The sequence below is a fragment of the Trichomycterus rosablanca genome, chromosome 14, assembly GCF_030014385.1.
Source record: "Trichomycterus rosablanca isolate fTriRos1 chromosome 14, fTriRos1.hap1, whole genome shotgun sequence".
Taxonomy (NCBI): domain Eukaryota; kingdom Metazoa; phylum Chordata; class Actinopteri; order Siluriformes; family Trichomycteridae; genus Trichomycterus; species Trichomycterus rosablanca.
This window is the reverse complement of record NC_086001.1, coordinates 26,047,675-26,063,295: the sequence shown is the minus strand read 5'-3', so window position 1 is coordinate 26,063,295 and position 15,621 is coordinate 26,047,675. Positions and strand designations below refer to the sequence as shown.

At 40.5% G+C, this 15,621-nt stretch overlaps 11 non-coding genes across 11 annotated transcripts; 10 read left to right on the top strand and 1 right to left on the bottom strand.

Moving 5' to 3' along the window:
- Positions 1 to 272: 272 nt before the first annotated feature.
- trnaa-ugc (transfer RNA alanine (anticodon UGC)) lies at positions 273 to 344 on the top strand. Its single transcript has one exon. It is a non-coding gene; the product is annotated as a tRNA-Ala (tRNA).
- A 95-nt stretch (positions 345 to 439) lies between these two features.
- On the top strand, positions 440 to 511 carry trnaa-ugc (transfer RNA alanine (anticodon UGC)). The gene has a single exon. It is a non-coding gene; the product is annotated as a tRNA-Ala (tRNA).
- A 174-nt stretch (positions 512 to 685) lies between these two features.
- Positions 686 to 757, top strand: trnam-cau (transfer RNA methionine (anticodon CAU)). Its single transcript has one exon. It is a non-coding gene; the product is annotated as a tRNA-Met (tRNA).
- A 2,202-nt stretch (positions 758 to 2,959) lies between these two features.
- Positions 2,960 to 3,031, top strand: trnaa-ugc (transfer RNA alanine (anticodon UGC)). The gene has a single exon. It is a non-coding gene; the product is annotated as a tRNA-Ala (tRNA).
- A 95-nt stretch (positions 3,032 to 3,126) lies between these two features.
- trnaa-ugc (transfer RNA alanine (anticodon UGC)) lies at positions 3,127 to 3,198 on the top strand. Its single transcript has one exon. It is a non-coding gene; the product is annotated as a tRNA-Ala (tRNA).
- A 431-nt stretch (positions 3,199 to 3,629) lies between these two features.
- trnaa-ugc (transfer RNA alanine (anticodon UGC)) lies at positions 3,630 to 3,701 on the top strand. Its single transcript has one exon. It is a non-coding gene; the product is annotated as a tRNA-Ala (tRNA).
- A 926-nt stretch (positions 3,702 to 4,627) lies between these two features.
- trnaa-ugc (transfer RNA alanine (anticodon UGC)) lies at positions 4,628 to 4,697 on the top strand. The gene has a single exon. It is a non-coding gene; the product is annotated as a tRNA-Ala (tRNA).
- A 4,117-nt stretch (positions 4,698 to 8,814) lies between these two features.
- Positions 8,815 to 8,887, top strand: trnak-cuu (transfer RNA lysine (anticodon CUU)). Its single transcript has one exon. It is a non-coding gene; the product is annotated as a tRNA-Lys (tRNA).
- Positions 8,888 to 9,103: 216 nt separating this feature from the next.
- On the bottom strand, positions 9,104 to 9,177 carry trnan-guu (transfer RNA asparagine (anticodon GUU)). The gene has a single exon. It is a non-coding gene; the product is annotated as a tRNA-Asn (tRNA).
- A 234-nt stretch (positions 9,178 to 9,411) lies between these two features.
- trnaq-uug (transfer RNA glutamine (anticodon UUG)) lies at positions 9,412 to 9,483 on the top strand. Its single transcript has one exon. It is a non-coding gene; the product is annotated as a tRNA-Gln (tRNA).
- A 5,453-nt stretch (positions 9,484 to 14,936) lies between these two features.
- Positions 14,937 to 15,008, top strand: trnaq-uug (transfer RNA glutamine (anticodon UUG)). The gene has a single exon. It is a non-coding gene; the product is annotated as a tRNA-Gln (tRNA).
- The last annotated feature ends 613 nt before the right edge of the window (positions 15,009 to 15,621 follow it).

Genomic DNA, 15,621 nt, shown 5'->3' with positions numbered 1-15,621 from the left:
CAGATCATTAAAGGGTTAAAAGTGCTACACGTTTAGTTAAACTTGCTTGAGTTTTGCTTTTAAATTAATTCTGCCAAAATTCAATTGTTTTAGGTTATTATGTATTATGTATATAGTATCTACAGTATAACTTGAATGTACTACCCATATTTTAAAAGGTGACTTTTAATTCTATCTAAGTAAATTTCTGGTAAGATACTTGTTCTTTTACTCAAGTATGGCCTTCAGGTACTTTATACACCACGGGAGGTTTACCCTTGGAAGCACAAGTCGTGGATGTAGCTCAGTGGTAGAGCGCATGCTTTGCATGTATGAGGTCCTGGGTTCAATCCCCAGCATCTCCATTCAGAAGCTTTTAATTAGGGACCATGTCTTGCCTGGAGATCTTATTCTCTACAATAGAGCTATAGAGCCACAGCAATTTTGCCTTGTTACAAAAGGGGATGTAGCTCAGTGGTAGAGTGCATGCTTTGCATGTATGAGGTCCAGGGTTCAATCCCCTGCATCTCCAGTAGCTTGTTGTTTCACTCAGCTTTGTGTGCTTCTAAAGGCTATGGCTTTAAGAACGGTCACTATCAAGCTGGCGTTCTGCTTGTTACTCTTGAACTTTAAGAATGTGCTCAGCTTCCAGTTGTTATTTTTGCACAAGAACTTTTTTTTTAACTTTTTGCCAGCTACCTGGAGAGGTGCGATGGCCAAGTGGTAAGGCGTCGGTCTCATAAACCGAAGATCACGGGTTCAGTTCCCGTTCGTGCTTTTAACGTGCATGTTCTCATTTTAAAACATGACCAATATGCTCTAGTTCACATTCCCCCTAAGCTAATTTGAGAAACACAACTCTTTTCCTATTTTCCCTTGCAGGTCTTATTTACCACATTAATGCTGTGCTTCCACACCAGCACATTTCCTCTACATAGGGATGGCAGCTTAGAGGTACTGCATGTCGTGCCTGTATGAGCTCCAGAGTGTCACAATCCCTTGAAATATCCAGGTACTTAGTCAGACTCAATCACAAGCTTGTTTTAAATTTCACCCAGCTGACTGAGCAAAGGTACAGGAGTTAGATGAGTTTTGGATTGGACTTTCTATTGGCTTGCATGACATGATGGAGCTTGTTAACCGAGTGTTTAATGTCTTTTGGAGCCAACCGGTTCAGAGAGCCAGTTCTTAACCGCTACCACAGAAGACTATGCAAGTGTGCTGTTAAATCTGCAATCCCTCACTTGACAGAGGCTAGAGATTCCTGCTCCTGGTTTTGCTTCTCTTTTTGCAAAGACTCTCGTACCTGTTGGAGGTTTACAGTGGTGTATAGTAACGAAGTAATAATACTTCGTTGCAGTACTTAAGTAGTTTTTGGAGTATCTGTACTTTACTGGAGTATAAAAAAATTCGGCAACTTTCACTTTTACTCCACTACCTTTCCTAAAGAAATTGTGTACTTTTAGTCCGATACATTTGCTGTATGCGAATTCGTTACTCGTTACTACAAAATAAAACTACAAGAATTTTTTTAACTAAACAATGTGAGATGTGTGACAGACTGCAGCAGGTTTGGCGAATCTGCGCTTGTAAATTACATCAGCGGTTAAACACATTAATGCGCAGATGCAAACGTTTTGTAAAAGCGCATCGTTCACTCAAAGATACGAAATAATCGCCATTTCAGAATCTCCCTGTCTAACACACTGATGTAAGTTAGGAATGATTAACAAAGTAAAGCCACAGCACCATTGTTTTTATTATTATTATTATTATTATTAGCATTAACATTGTTCAGATATCTAGCTACCGATTACATTCGAACCACAAATAAAACGTTTCACTACATTAGTTTGTAATTAATTCAGTGCAGACATGATGTCCCATCATTTTTAAAAACTCACCTACAGACAAATATTTCCTCAGATAACTTCTGTATTACACTGACAGAGGAAACATTCATGGTGCTGAGGAACATGCAGCACGTCTTTAACCCTTTAATGGTCTCAACAAGAACTCAACTTTCAAAATTTTATGGATGATTTTTCAGCTGCTGCTTCAGGTTGACACATAAGTTAGAAATGGTGTTTTCTTAAAGTAAGAATACCAATGTTTTTTACGTTTAACACACGCCAATCAGGGAGTAGATACAGCCCAAAAAAGATTATTGAAATACAGCTTATTTTACCCAGCTATTTAGATTATACTAATGGTTGAGCAGATCATTAAAGGGTTAAAAGTGCCACACGTTTAGTTAAACTTGCTTGAGTTTTGCTTTTAAATTAATTCTGCCAAAATTCAGTTGTTTTTGGTTATTGGGATATATACAGTATCTATAACTTGAATGTACTACCCAAATTAAAAAAATGGAACAGTATAGAAAATGCAAATTAAATAGATGCAGTGTTTTTTACATTTACATCGACTCTTATTCCATCTTTTATGAACCCAAAATATTTCATGTTTTGTCTGGTCAACTTCATTCTTAACATACACATACATGCATTTTAAGCTACAACACATTCTAAAAAAAGTTGGAACGGGCAAATTAGTCCTCGTAATGAGGTTAAAAAACAACTAGATAATGACGGGATTTCAAATAGGTGATGTGAACAGCTGATTATAATCACAAATTGGCACAGATCATGTTTAGATGGAAGGAAGAAAAAAGCTTGTTAAGGTGGTTTACAGGCTTAAAAGAACAATCTTATATTTTTCTAAATGACCGCTTCAGTTTATACTAACAGCATTTACTTTTACTTCTACTTTTAATACTTAAGTACATTTAATATCAAATTACTTTTAATACTTAAGTACATTAAACATCAGATACTTTTAGACTTTTACTCAAGTAATATTTTAAAAGGTGACTTTTACTTCTATCTAAGTAAATTTCTGGTAAGATACTTGTTCTTTTACTCAAGTATGGCCTTCAGGTACTTTATACACCACTGAAGGTTTACCCTGAAAATCACAAATCGGGGATGTAGCTCAGTGGTAGAGCGCATGCTTTGCATGTATGAGGTCCTGGGTTCAATCCCCAGCATCTCCATTCAGAAGCTTTTAATTAGGGACCATGTCTTGCCTGTCGGTCTTATTCTCTACAATAGAGCTATAGAGCCACAGCAATCCTGTCATATCAGAAAAGGGGATGTAGCTCAGTGGTAGAGAGCATGCTTTGCATGTATGAGGTCCAGGGTTCAATTTCCTGCATCTCCTGTAGCTTGTTGTTTCACACACTTGAAACAAACTTCAAGTTTGCTTTCACACCCGATAGCTTTAAGAATTAGCACTTTCAAGCACACGTTCCAGTGCTTACTCGTGCACAGGGACATTTTTCAGTTGTTCCAGACCCATTCACAAATCAGTTTTAATCTTTACCTAACTACTTGGGCAAAAGGGCCAGGGGTTTGGGTATTTTTGGCCAGCCTTTCTATTTGCTTTATTGACACGGTGCAGCTTGTTAACTGAGTGTTTAATGTGTTTTGGAGCCAACTGGCTTGCAGAGCCAATTCTTAACAGCTACAGATTACTCTGCAAGTGTGCCTTTAAATTTTCAATCCCCTGCCTGCTAGAGGCTAAAGATACCTGGTCATGGGTCTCTTTTTGTTTTTGCAAAGAGTCCTGTACCTGCATTGGCACAAGTTCCGGGGGATGTAGCTCAGTGGTAGAGCGCATGCTCTGCATGTATAAGGCCAAGGGTTCAATCCCCTGCATCTCCTGTAGCTTGTTGTTTCACTCTGCTAGAAAAAAGCTTCAAGTGTGCTTCTAAAGCCGATGGATTTAAGAACGGTCACTATCAAGCTGGTGTTCTGCTTGTTACTCTTGAACTTTAAGAAGGTGCTCAGCTTCCAGTGGTTACTTCTGCACAAGAACATTTTTTCAACTTTCTGCCAGCTACCTGGAGAGGAGTGATGGCCAAGTGGTGAGGCGTCGGTCTCGTAAACCGAAGATCACGGATTCATGCTGTTCGTGCCTTTAACATGCATGCTCTCGTTTTAAAACATGACCAATATGCTCTAGTTCACATTCCCCCTAGGCTAATTTAAGAAATACAACTCATTTCCTATTTTCCCTTGCAGGTCTTATTTACCACATTAATGCTGTGCTTCCCACCAGCACATGCCATGCCTGTATGAGCTCCAGAGTGTTACAATCCCTTGAAATATCCAGGTACTTAGTCAGACTCAATCACAAGCCTGTTTTAAACTTCACCCAGCTGACTGAGCAAAGGTACAGGAGTTAGACGAATTTTGAATTGGACTTTCTATTGGCTTGCATGACATGGAGCTTGTTAACCGAGTGTTTAATGTCTTTTGTAGCCAAACGGTTGAGAGAGCCAGTTCTTAACCGCTACCACAGAAGACTTTGCAAGTGTGCTGTTAAATCTGCAATCCCTCACTTGATAGAGGTTAGAGATTCTTGCTCCTCTTTCTGCTTCTCTTTTTGCAAAGACTCTCGTACCTGTTGGAGGTTTACCCTAGAAGCACAAGTAGGGGATGTAGCTCAGTGGTAGAGCGTGTGCTTCGCATGTATAAGGTCCTTGGTTCAAGCTCCTAGCTTTTTAATTACGGCCCATGTCTTGCCTGTCGGTCTTATTCTCTACAATAGCGCTATCGAGCCACAGCAATCCTGCAGCGTTACTAAAGGGTATGTAGCTCAGTGGTAGAGCGCATGCTTTGCATGTATGGGGTCCAGGGTTCAATCCCCTGCATCCAGTTGTTACTTTTGCACAGGGACATTTTTCAGTGTGTGACCTTTCTTTGCTGTGCTGCCATGGCCATGGGCTAAGGCGTCGCTCTCGTAAACCAAATCTCACAGCTCATTCACAGAGTGTGTCTTATTCGTGCTTTGTTTTTAATGTCACAGACAAAATGCTTCTTGAAACATACACTTGGCCATTAAAGACCCAATCACAAGTTTTTTCTTTTGTAAACTTCACCTGACTGAAAGATCAACGGCTATAGGACAGCACAAGAGAACTTAATACATCAAAGCTGTAATTCCACAGCAGCATCTTACTGCTACACAGGGATTGTAGCTTAGATTAAGCCATTTAAATATCCGGGTAGTTGTTTCAGACCCTGTTAGAACATCAAGTTCTTTTGAAGAAAATCTTGCTGCTCAGATCTTCTACTCCAGTGTCGTTTACTGAATATGAGAAAACACTTATAATAAGTCTTCCAATTTATTAGGTATATAAGCAGGCTTATATAGTCTGTATCTGCGTGAGAAATGTGAGCCTATGCCTAAACTTAGTTGAATTTTAATGGTGAGATAGCTCGAAACTAAGTTAATGGTTAGGGAGCTGGGATTAGAGAACACACAAAAAACCTATATAAATACAGTGGGGCCAAAAAGTATTTAGTCAGCCACTGATTGTGCAGGTTCTCCTGCTTAGAAAGATGAGAGAGGTCTGTAATTTTCATCATAGCTACACTTCAACTATGAGAGACAAAATGAGAAAAAAAACATCCAGGAAAACACATTGTAGGATTTTTAAAGAATTTATTTGTAAATTATGGTGGAAAATAAGTATTTGGTCAATAACAAAAGTTCAACTCAATACTTTGTAACATAACCTTTGTTGGCAATGACAGAGGTCAAACGTTTCCTGTAAGTCTTCACCAGGTTTGCACACACTGTAGCTGGTATTTTGGCCCATTCCTCCATGCAGATCTCCTCTAGAGCAGTGATGTTTTGGGGCTGTCGCTGGGCAACACGGACTCCACAAATTTTCTATGGGGTTGAGGTCTGGAGACTGGCTAGGCCACTCCAGGACCTTGAAATGCTTTTTACGGAGCCACTCCTTTGTTGCCCGAGCGGTGTGTTTGGGATCATTGTCATGCTGGAAGACCCAGCCACGTTCCATCTTCAATGCTCTCACTGATGGAAATAGGTTTTGGCTTAAAATCTCATGATACATGGCCCCGTTCATTCTTCCCTTAACACGGATCAGTCGTCCTGTCCCCTTTGCAGAAAAACAGCCCCAAAGCATGATGTTTCCACCCCCATGCTTCACAGTAGGTATGGTGTTCTTGGGTTCTTCTTCTTCCTCCAAATACGACGAGTTGAATTTTTACCAAAAAGTTCCATTTTGGTTTCATCTGACCACATGATATTCTCCCAATCCTCTTCTGGATCATCCATAAGCTCTCTGGCAAACTTCAGACGGGCCTGGACATGTACTGGCTTGAGCAGGGGGACAAGCCTGGCACTGCAGGATTGGAGTCCCTCTCGGTGTAGTGTGTTACTGATGGTAGCCTTTGTTACTTTGGTCCCAGCTCTCTGCAGGTCATTCATCAGGTCCCTCCGTGTAGTTCTGGGATTTTTGCTCACCGTTCTCATGATCATTTTGACCCCACGGGATGAGATCTTGACCCCAAGGGAGATTATCAATGGTCTTGTATGTCTTCCATTTTCTTACAATTGCTCCCACAGTTGATTTATTCACACCAACCTGCTTGCCTATTGTAGATTCACTCTTCCCAGCCTGGTGCAGGTCTACAATTTTCTTCCTGGTGTCCTTCGACAGCTCTTTGGTCTTGGCCATGGTTGAGTTTGGAGTCTGACTGTTTGAGGCTGTGGACAGGTGTATTTTATACAGATAACGAGGTCAAACAGGTGCCATTAATACAGGTAACGAGTGGAGGACAGAAGAGCTTCTTAAAGAAGAAGTTACAGGTCTGTGAGAGCCAGAAATCTTGCTTGTTTGTGGGTGACCAAATACTTATTTTCCACCATAATTTACAAATAAATTCTTTAAAAATCCTACAATGTGATCTCCTGGATTTTTTTTTTTCTCATTTTGTCTCTCATAGTTGAAGTGTACCTATGATGAAAATTACAGACCTCTCTCATCTTTCTAAGTAGGAGAACTTGCACAATCAGTGGCTGACTAAATACTTTTTGACCCCACTGTAGCTTTTTCTGTACATGCAGTAGTGGAGTATCATTTTATTTTCTCCTCTGAATGCGCTGGTGTTTTTCAAGACGACTTCAGTCACAGTAATTTCTGTGTGACCGTACTGGTGTCTATTAAAAATGCTGCTTCCAGTAAAATTTCATCCGCACTATAAGCAGCAATATGGGTCATCCTCTTATGTGAATGCGCTGGTGTGGTGTACTTAAAGAATATTCCTTTCACTAAAGTTCTCCTCAGACAAGGAACGGTGATATGACTTCTCTCCTGTGTGAATGCGCTGGTGTTGTTGGAGAACATAATATGCAATAAAATACTTCCCACACTCTTAACAGTGATGTAGTTTTTCTATGTGAATACGCTGATGCCGTTTGAGATTCTTTTCATGAGCAAAAATCTTTCCACTCTCTGAGCAGTGATACGGCTTCTCTCCTGTGTGAACACGCTGGTGTACTTTAAGGGCACTACTTTGAGTAAAACTCTTTCCACACTCCGTGCAGTTATATGGTTTCTTTCCTGTGTGAATACGCTGGTGGTTTAGCACTAGCTTGACTGAAAATCTGAGATTCTGAGGGCTATCTGTCCTCTTGTCATGCAAATGATTGCAGATAACACACTGTTCAACCCACCCCCAACGTTTATCCCAGCAAACCTGTGAGTTACCTTTTCCTAAGTAATTCCACTACAGGCTGGAAAGTCTCAATATGGCTAGATTACATGTGCCACAAAGGTGGTGGGAAACTAAGCCTTGTTATGGTCTGACCAAACTCTGAACTTTGAATTTGTGAACTTGAACTTGTGATGTACAGGAGAAAAATGTACACAGGACAAAACGTAAAGGGTTCTGAACATGTTTATTTAGCACAGGATGCGTTAGAGTTGATTTTCTGAAAACCCTGTTAATTTTTCCCATTGGAAATCGCGCTTAGACCCAGGTCTCCAAATATGGGCATAACGAGGACTACAGAATGACGCACGACTTCAGTGGTCTATTGATCTAAGAAAGCAATAAACTAAAAAAGCAAATAACTTATGAGTTTAATGCAAATAACTAATAAAGTATAACATTTCCTGTCACACTTGTTAGAGATCTCGGACTAACTACAGAATGTCTTTATTAATTTCTATATGAAATTGAGAAACCAAGGACACTAATTAGTGCATTTTTTCTAAGTAGAATTTTTCTCTGTTCTTGCTTGATACCAAATTTTAGCAGCTTAACAGTCACACACAGCACACACCCTATATTTCTGCACTCTATTGTCTCTAAAGTCCCAATATGCGCCCCTGCATCAATGGTAAACCAGACCAATTGGCATTATCACCTTTTTGCACTCATGCATTTTATTCACAGATTTAAATATTACAAATCTTTAATGAGTTTAGTCCAAAAATGTTGGCCTGCTGCATATGTATTACACAGAAGTGCCATACCTGTTTACACATGTTTGTATGCCACCTAATATGAGCTCAAAACAGCTCTGATTTGCGAATACATCAGCATTACAAGACATCTGATATATCAGTCTGTTATCTGTTAGCAGGACATTACCAGCAGGAATTTCTACCTCTGTATGTTGTGAAATCAATTGCCGTATGGTGCATTCCAGTACCATGTATTAAACAGAAAAGCAATGCACACATTGTTTGAGCCATAAAGGTGTGTGTATAAATAAATATCTACACTGCACATGATGTCCCTGGTATCCCCTTGGCCATATACAGTGGGGTCAAAAAGTATTTAGTCAGCCACTGATTGTGCAAGTTCTCCTACTTAGAAAGATGAGAGAGGTGAATTTTGTTTGTTTGTAAACTGTGAATTAGTTCTTAATCTGGTCGTGATGTTAGTGAATTAAACCTACATCTCTCTGATGGTCTGACCGATGAGCTGTCTGTTCTGTCCTGCTGCTTAAGCCCGGCTAGCTCAGTCGGTAGAGCATGAGACTCTTAATCTCAGGGTCGTGGGTTCGAGCCCCACGTTGGGCGAGTATCTTCATTTAACATCTACTGAAACCAAAAGTACGATCTTCCACTTTGGACAGCTGGTCTCCGGTGACTTATCAGGTGGATATTTGTGCTTGTAGGACTGTTGTTTACTGGATGTTTATCAGTTACTTATTTCCACTATTCTGTGGAGCTACACATTATTGTTGTGTCTCATAGCCGTTTGATCAACAGGCAGGTTGTGCAATAAAAGACACTCGTCCCTGGGTGGGCTCGAACCACCAACCTTCCGGTTAACAGCCGAACGCGCTAACCGATTGCGCCACAGAGACGCAGGCACAGCTGTTTCAGTGGACGGTACACACGGGTCACATGAATTGCTAACTTTTACAGCAGGGCAATTAAGTTTGGTAAATTAAAATGATCACATGTGTCTGACCTGAATGAGAGGGGCATTAAAACGACCTCATTGTTTGCAAATCATTGTTTACAGCGCCATCTAACAGCCAACTTGCTCTTAAATGACTAATTATTCACTTTTGGGTTTAAGTAAGACCTCACTGTGTGGTTCCATGGTGTAATGGTTAGCAGTCTGGACTTTGAATCCAGTGATCCGAGTTCAAATCTCGGTGGAACCTGGTTTTATTTAGGTAAAAACACTTATCAATGCTGAGTAGAGAATAGTGTTCCACATGTGACTGTTCTATGCCCAATTGTAACACCAAAAGCAGTGGCGGCTGGTGCTAAAAAATTTGAGGGGGTGCAAACAAAACAACAAATTAAAAACAAAACAATAAAAAAACTAGCCTTTAAAAATAGCACTATTTGAACATGAATTTTGCCCTCCTTTCCTTCTGTCTTGCAAATTTCTCAATGACATTATGGTTAAAGTCAGTAATCTCAGTCACTAGTCTCTTCTCTATTGACAACATGGCCGATGCATTCAGCCTGTCCTGGGTCATAGAGTTTCTCAGAAAAGTTTTAATTCTTTTCAAGGTTGACAAGCACCTTTCAGCTTCTGCTGTGGTCATGGGTGTGGTGATGAGGATCTTCAGGAGAGTGACAGTCTCTGAAAATACTTCTTCAAGATTATTTTCCATAAACATCTGGAATAGGCCCACAGCACCACAACAGGCTTTGAACTCTTCCTTGCTGTATATAAGACTAAGCTCTGTCTTCAGCTTACCTTGATTGAGCACTGGATAGGCTTTTAAGGTGTTGCTCAGTGCATCTTTAGGAAATGCTGTCTTGTATTGTTCAAACCTGTCCCCCTGCAAGAGTGTGGCACTAACAAGGTGGTTTGTGAAGGAAAAGCGCTCACTGGTGTGTCCCAGTATGATATCACAGACCTAGAGAAGGATAAACATGAAAATTATGAAGTGATCATAATTTATTTATTTCACATCTAAATAGTTATTTTTCTATCACTGTTGAAATTTAGTCATAGATCAAGTCATAGAAATGAGTTTGCTGCCATTTTCAAGACAAAATGTGTTAAAGCATTTTTGGAACAGAATTTTTGTGGGACAGGTTTATAGAAAATTCAGGAACCAAATGTTATGAGAATTTGTTTTATTCCATATTACCCATATATTGCAGTACAGCAAGAATAATAACATATATTGCTGACAAGCATTACACCAACATACACTGATCATTCATGCATAGCATAGAAACAGCTCTAAACAAATCTAATCTAATTGGACTGTGACTTCCACATCTCACCTCTGCAGCAATCCTTTCATGGTCTTCTACACTGAGTGTCCGACGCTTCTTTACTGGCTGACCGCTACCTTCACTGCTTTGTCCAACCATGGAATGGAGAGAATTTCTGCAAAGGAAAAAAATTACAATAACAATAATAATAACAATAATACTAATAAACAAAAGAGGAAAATGCACAACTATTACCTGATCTTTTGAATGTCCTGCTGGAACTGCTGAATCACTGAATCTATGACCTTCTTCTGGAGTTTGGAATAGAGGAGGTTCACATGAGGCATGATATGGTGGAAAAGCTGCAGAAAGAACTTAAAATCCGGATCCTCGAGTAGCATGGCAAACGCACCTGCCTCTCTGACAGTAATGGGGTCAAAGTCACCAGAGTCTCGTATGCTTTCAAAACAGCGAATGAGGTCCTCTCTGTGTTCAAACACAGTATTGATGGTACTTCTGTGAAAGTTCCATCTGATGTTGCTGGATGCTGGTAGTCTGTGCGCCACAACGTTATCAAGAATACTTGTGCGCTTGGGTGATCTGGAAAAAAAGCTGGCAAATCCACCAAGGTTAGAAAAAAAAATTCTCACTTTGGTTATGTGAGAAGTAGCCTGCTGCATTATCAGACTGAGCTGATGTGCGTAGCAGTGGATGTAGTGTGCATTTGGGTACATGTCTTGTATCTTCTTCTGAACACCTGCAGTGGCACCCCTCATCACGCTGGCTCCATCATATGCCTGGCAGATGAGCTTACCCTTTTGATCCTCAGGAAGGATAGTTGCAAGACGTTCTTTTAGGGCTGTAGCAATGGAATCAGCAGTGGCCGACTGCAAAGGGATGAACTCAAAAAATCTTTCCTGCACATTGTTTTTAGCATCAATATAGCGTAGTACAAGAACAAGCTGGCACTGCGTGGCAATATCCATTGTCTCATCTGCCTGGATTGAAAGAAAATCGCTGCCCTGGGCTTCTTTGATTATATGTTCCTTCAGAACAGACAACATACAGTCCAGTAGCTCATTCTGCACAGTTTTTGAAGTTCCCTTAAACACAGTGGCATTCTCAATGTGCTCTTTTAGCACTCCATCAAGAGAAGCAACAAAATCCACCAACCCTCGAAAAATTCCGGGATTATCTGAGCTCTTACTTTCATCATGGCCACGCAAGGCCAGCTCAAAGGCTCCACAAAATTTCACACAGTCTATTATTCTAGACAGTATGTGCCGATTTTTTGTCACCTCTTCATTGGGCCTTCTAACAGCAATCCTGTAACCTCCTGTAATCCTGTAACCTTTATCTTACAACTAACTTCATCTGCAACTAACTGTTTAACGTGAACCAAGCTGATGAACCGCAGCTGATTGATCAGTTAATGAGTCGACTCGGGGATTGTCCAATCACACTGCGTTTAAAAAAAATTAGCCAATAGTAACACACTTCCAATAAGAGTGTGTGTATAAAAACAACCAATTAAAGAGCAGCCTCAGACCACGTGCTTGCCAAAAGTTTATGCACGTACATAGACACTCGTTAGACCGGCGCCCCGCGCATGGGACGTGTGCACAATGTAAACAATTAAAAACAAATATTTATTTATTTAAAAAATGCTATCATGACCATTAGATAAACAGTTAATTAGACAATTAGACAAACAGACTAATTAATTTCATAATTATTTTGCAGTATGTAATTGACTTATTTTAACATCTTAATAATTTTAAGGGGGGCGGTGCCCCTGCACCCCGTATTGGCCAGCCGCCACTGCATTTAGGGATGTGTAATGTGTCATTTTAGGACAGCCCATCTTATAAAACTTTTTTAAACTGTATAACCACTGAAGTTGGCATTAATTGTAAATTCTATACACCAGCCTTCTATTCATCACTAACAAACACCAAACAACATCATACTGCAAATCTCATAACTCAACACAAGTCAAGGTAGTAGTTTAAAAGTGACAGTAAGTCTGTGTCTGTTTCTGTTGTTTATTCTGAATTGTGTTTGTTTGTAAACTGTGAATTAGTTCTTAATCTGGTCGTGATGTTAGTGAATTAAACCTACATCTCTCTGATGGTCTGACCGATGAGCTGTCTGTTCTGACCTGCTGCTTAAGCCCGGCTAGCTCAGTCGGTGGTGCATGAGACTCTTAATTTCAGGGTCGTGGGTTCGAGCCCCATGATGGGCGAGTGTCTTCATTTAACATCTACGGAAACCAAAAGGACGTTCTTCCACTTTGGACAGCCGGTCTCCGGTGACTTATCAGGTGGATATTTGTGCTTGTAGGACTGTTGTTTACTGGATGTTTTTCAGTTACTTATTTCCACTATTCTGTGGGACTACACATTGTTGTTGTGTCTCATATCCGTTTCATCAACAGGCAGGTTGTTTTTACAGTTTTAATTTTTACAGAAGGGCAATTAAGTTTGGTAAATTAAAATAATGGCATGTTTCTGACCTGAATGAGAGGGGCAGTAAAAAGATGTCACACTTGTCAGAGACAACGTTTGAAGCCCAGGTTAATAGGACCTGGTAGTTAGAGAAGGCTCACTTGTTTGTTAGTTTAAGTCCAAAAGTGGGTGTGACCCATACAGGGATCAAACCCACGACCTTGGTGTTATTAGCACCACGCTCGAACCAACTGAGCTAACCAGCCAGTTTATCTACACGCTTTATCTACACTCTTTAGATCTTTGTACATAATTCTACACTAACTCCATTCAAGCAGCTGCATGGCAGCACAAAAACCATTTGAGATTCTGCACACTTTCAGTGAAGATCTGCAGAAATGAGCGGCTCCTAAACTGAATTTGGTTGTTATTGCACCAGAAATGCAGCAGTTTCGTGTTATTTTAATGATCCGAGATCTCCGTCCTATTTGAGACCATGCATTAATGCAGTAGGTCAGTATGCTCTCCACAGAGCAGTGGTAGAATGCCACCAAAAGCTCCATGTTCAGGTTGGTTTTCCTGAGTGTTTTCAGGTGGTGTTTGTGGTCCAGGTGAGATCCTCTATGATGTGGCTTCCCAGAAACTTGAAGCTGGAGACTCTTTCCACTTCTTCTCCTTTGATGTTTAAGGGAGTGAGGTTCTCATGGACATGCTGAAGATTTTACTGGTGGGCACAGTCTCTGAGTTCTCTTCCTGAGATCCCATCAGGCCCTGCAGCCTTTCTGACATTCACAGATCTAAGGGTTCGTCTGTACAGTAAGAGAGTGCTCACTGGTAGCTGGTGTGGTTACAGCAGCTGGATCCATCCCTTGTGCCTCAAAGCGGGCAAAGAAATTATTTAGATCCTCTGCCAGCGAGACGCTGTTAGCTGTTTGAAGATCTTTGCTCTGCTCTGTATCCTCTAGTGATGTCGGAATAGACACAGCACCAGGTATTATATAGAAGCACACGCCCTCTCTGTGACTCTTACCGGAATCTTTGTTTCTGTCTCTCTGGTGGATTAAGCAGCCTACTAATTCAATAGCTGCATCTGGCACATCTGGATTAAGCTAAGATTCTGTGATTATCATCATACACGTTTTCTGTATAGATGTTGGCGATGTTAAACTTAGTCTCAGTTCATCCATCGTTTGAAAGCGACCTGAGGTTCGTGACAAACAGACTTGTTAACGGTGGTTTGTAAGGGGCTCTTTAGCCTTGCTAAGATACCGGACCGGCATCTTCATTTTTGTCGTCTCTTCCTCCGCCGTCTTCGTCACCTTCCGTTGGGTGTGGTCTCAAGTTCGTCTCGGCTGTAGGAGAGGAGACTTAATGAGTTTAAATATTAATTTAAAAAAACGTACCCATGATGATTTACCAGGTCGTTTGTTACAGTTTCCTTTCCAGTCATACCTCCACAAAAACCAAAACACTCAATCTGTAAAAGAAAGACACGTGACATGAATGTGATGAGGTTCTAAGATCTCTGAATATAATCCTGATCATCCCTAATGAACCCAAATGTAATTCATACTGCACATTCACTGCACTATACTGCACACCCAACATACTGACACTCACTGTCACCCTTATACTGCACCTCTATCTGTTACTGCACCACAGTCAGTATACATACTGTAACCAAACGTATTCAGGTACTGTACACCACACACACACACATTTTCTAATGTTGTGCTCACTAATAAAAGTCAAAAAGTTTTAAGGGTTTTTTTCTGCTCTTAAACATAGTAGAGGGCCACTTAAGAACACACCAGGGTTGGGTAAATTGTCAAAGTGCATCTTTTACAGGGACTATAACAAAGTACATACATAACACATAAAAAACAGTTTAACGTAGAAAGCACTTACTACTCTAGAGGTTCAACTTGCCAACTTGCTCTTAAATGACTAATTATTCACTTTTGGGTTTAAGTAAGACCTCACTGTGTGGTTCCATGGTGTAATGGTTAGCAGTCTGGACTTTGAATCCAGTGATCCGAGTTCAAATCTCGGTGGAACCTGGTTTTATTTAGGTAAAAACACTGTTATCAATGCTGAGTAGAGAATAGTGTTCCACATGTGACTGTTCTATGCCCAATTGTAACACCAAAAGCAGTGGCGGCTGGTGCTAAAAAATTTGAGGGGGTGCAAACAAAACAACAAATTAAAAACAAAACAATAAAAAAACTAGCCTTTAAAAATAGCACTATTTGAACATGAATTTTGCCCTCCTTTCCTTCTGTCTTGCAAATTTCTCAATGACATTATGGTTAAAGTCAGTAATCTCAGTCACTAGTCTCTTCTCTATTGACAACATGGCCGATGCATTCAGCCTGTCCTGGGTCATAGAGTTTCTCAGAAAAGTTTTAATTCTTTTCAAGGTTGACAAGCACCTTTCAGCTTCTGCTGTGGTCATGGGTGTGGTGATGAGGATCTTCAGGAGAGTGACAGTCTCTGAAAATACTTCTTCAAGATTATTTTCCATAAACATCTGGAATAGGCCCACAGCACCACAACAGGCTTTGAACTCTTCCTTGCTGTATATAAGACTAAGCTCTGTCTTCAGCTTACCTTGATTGAGCACTGGATAGGCTTTTAAGGTGTTGCTCAGTGCATCTTTAGGAAATGCTGTCT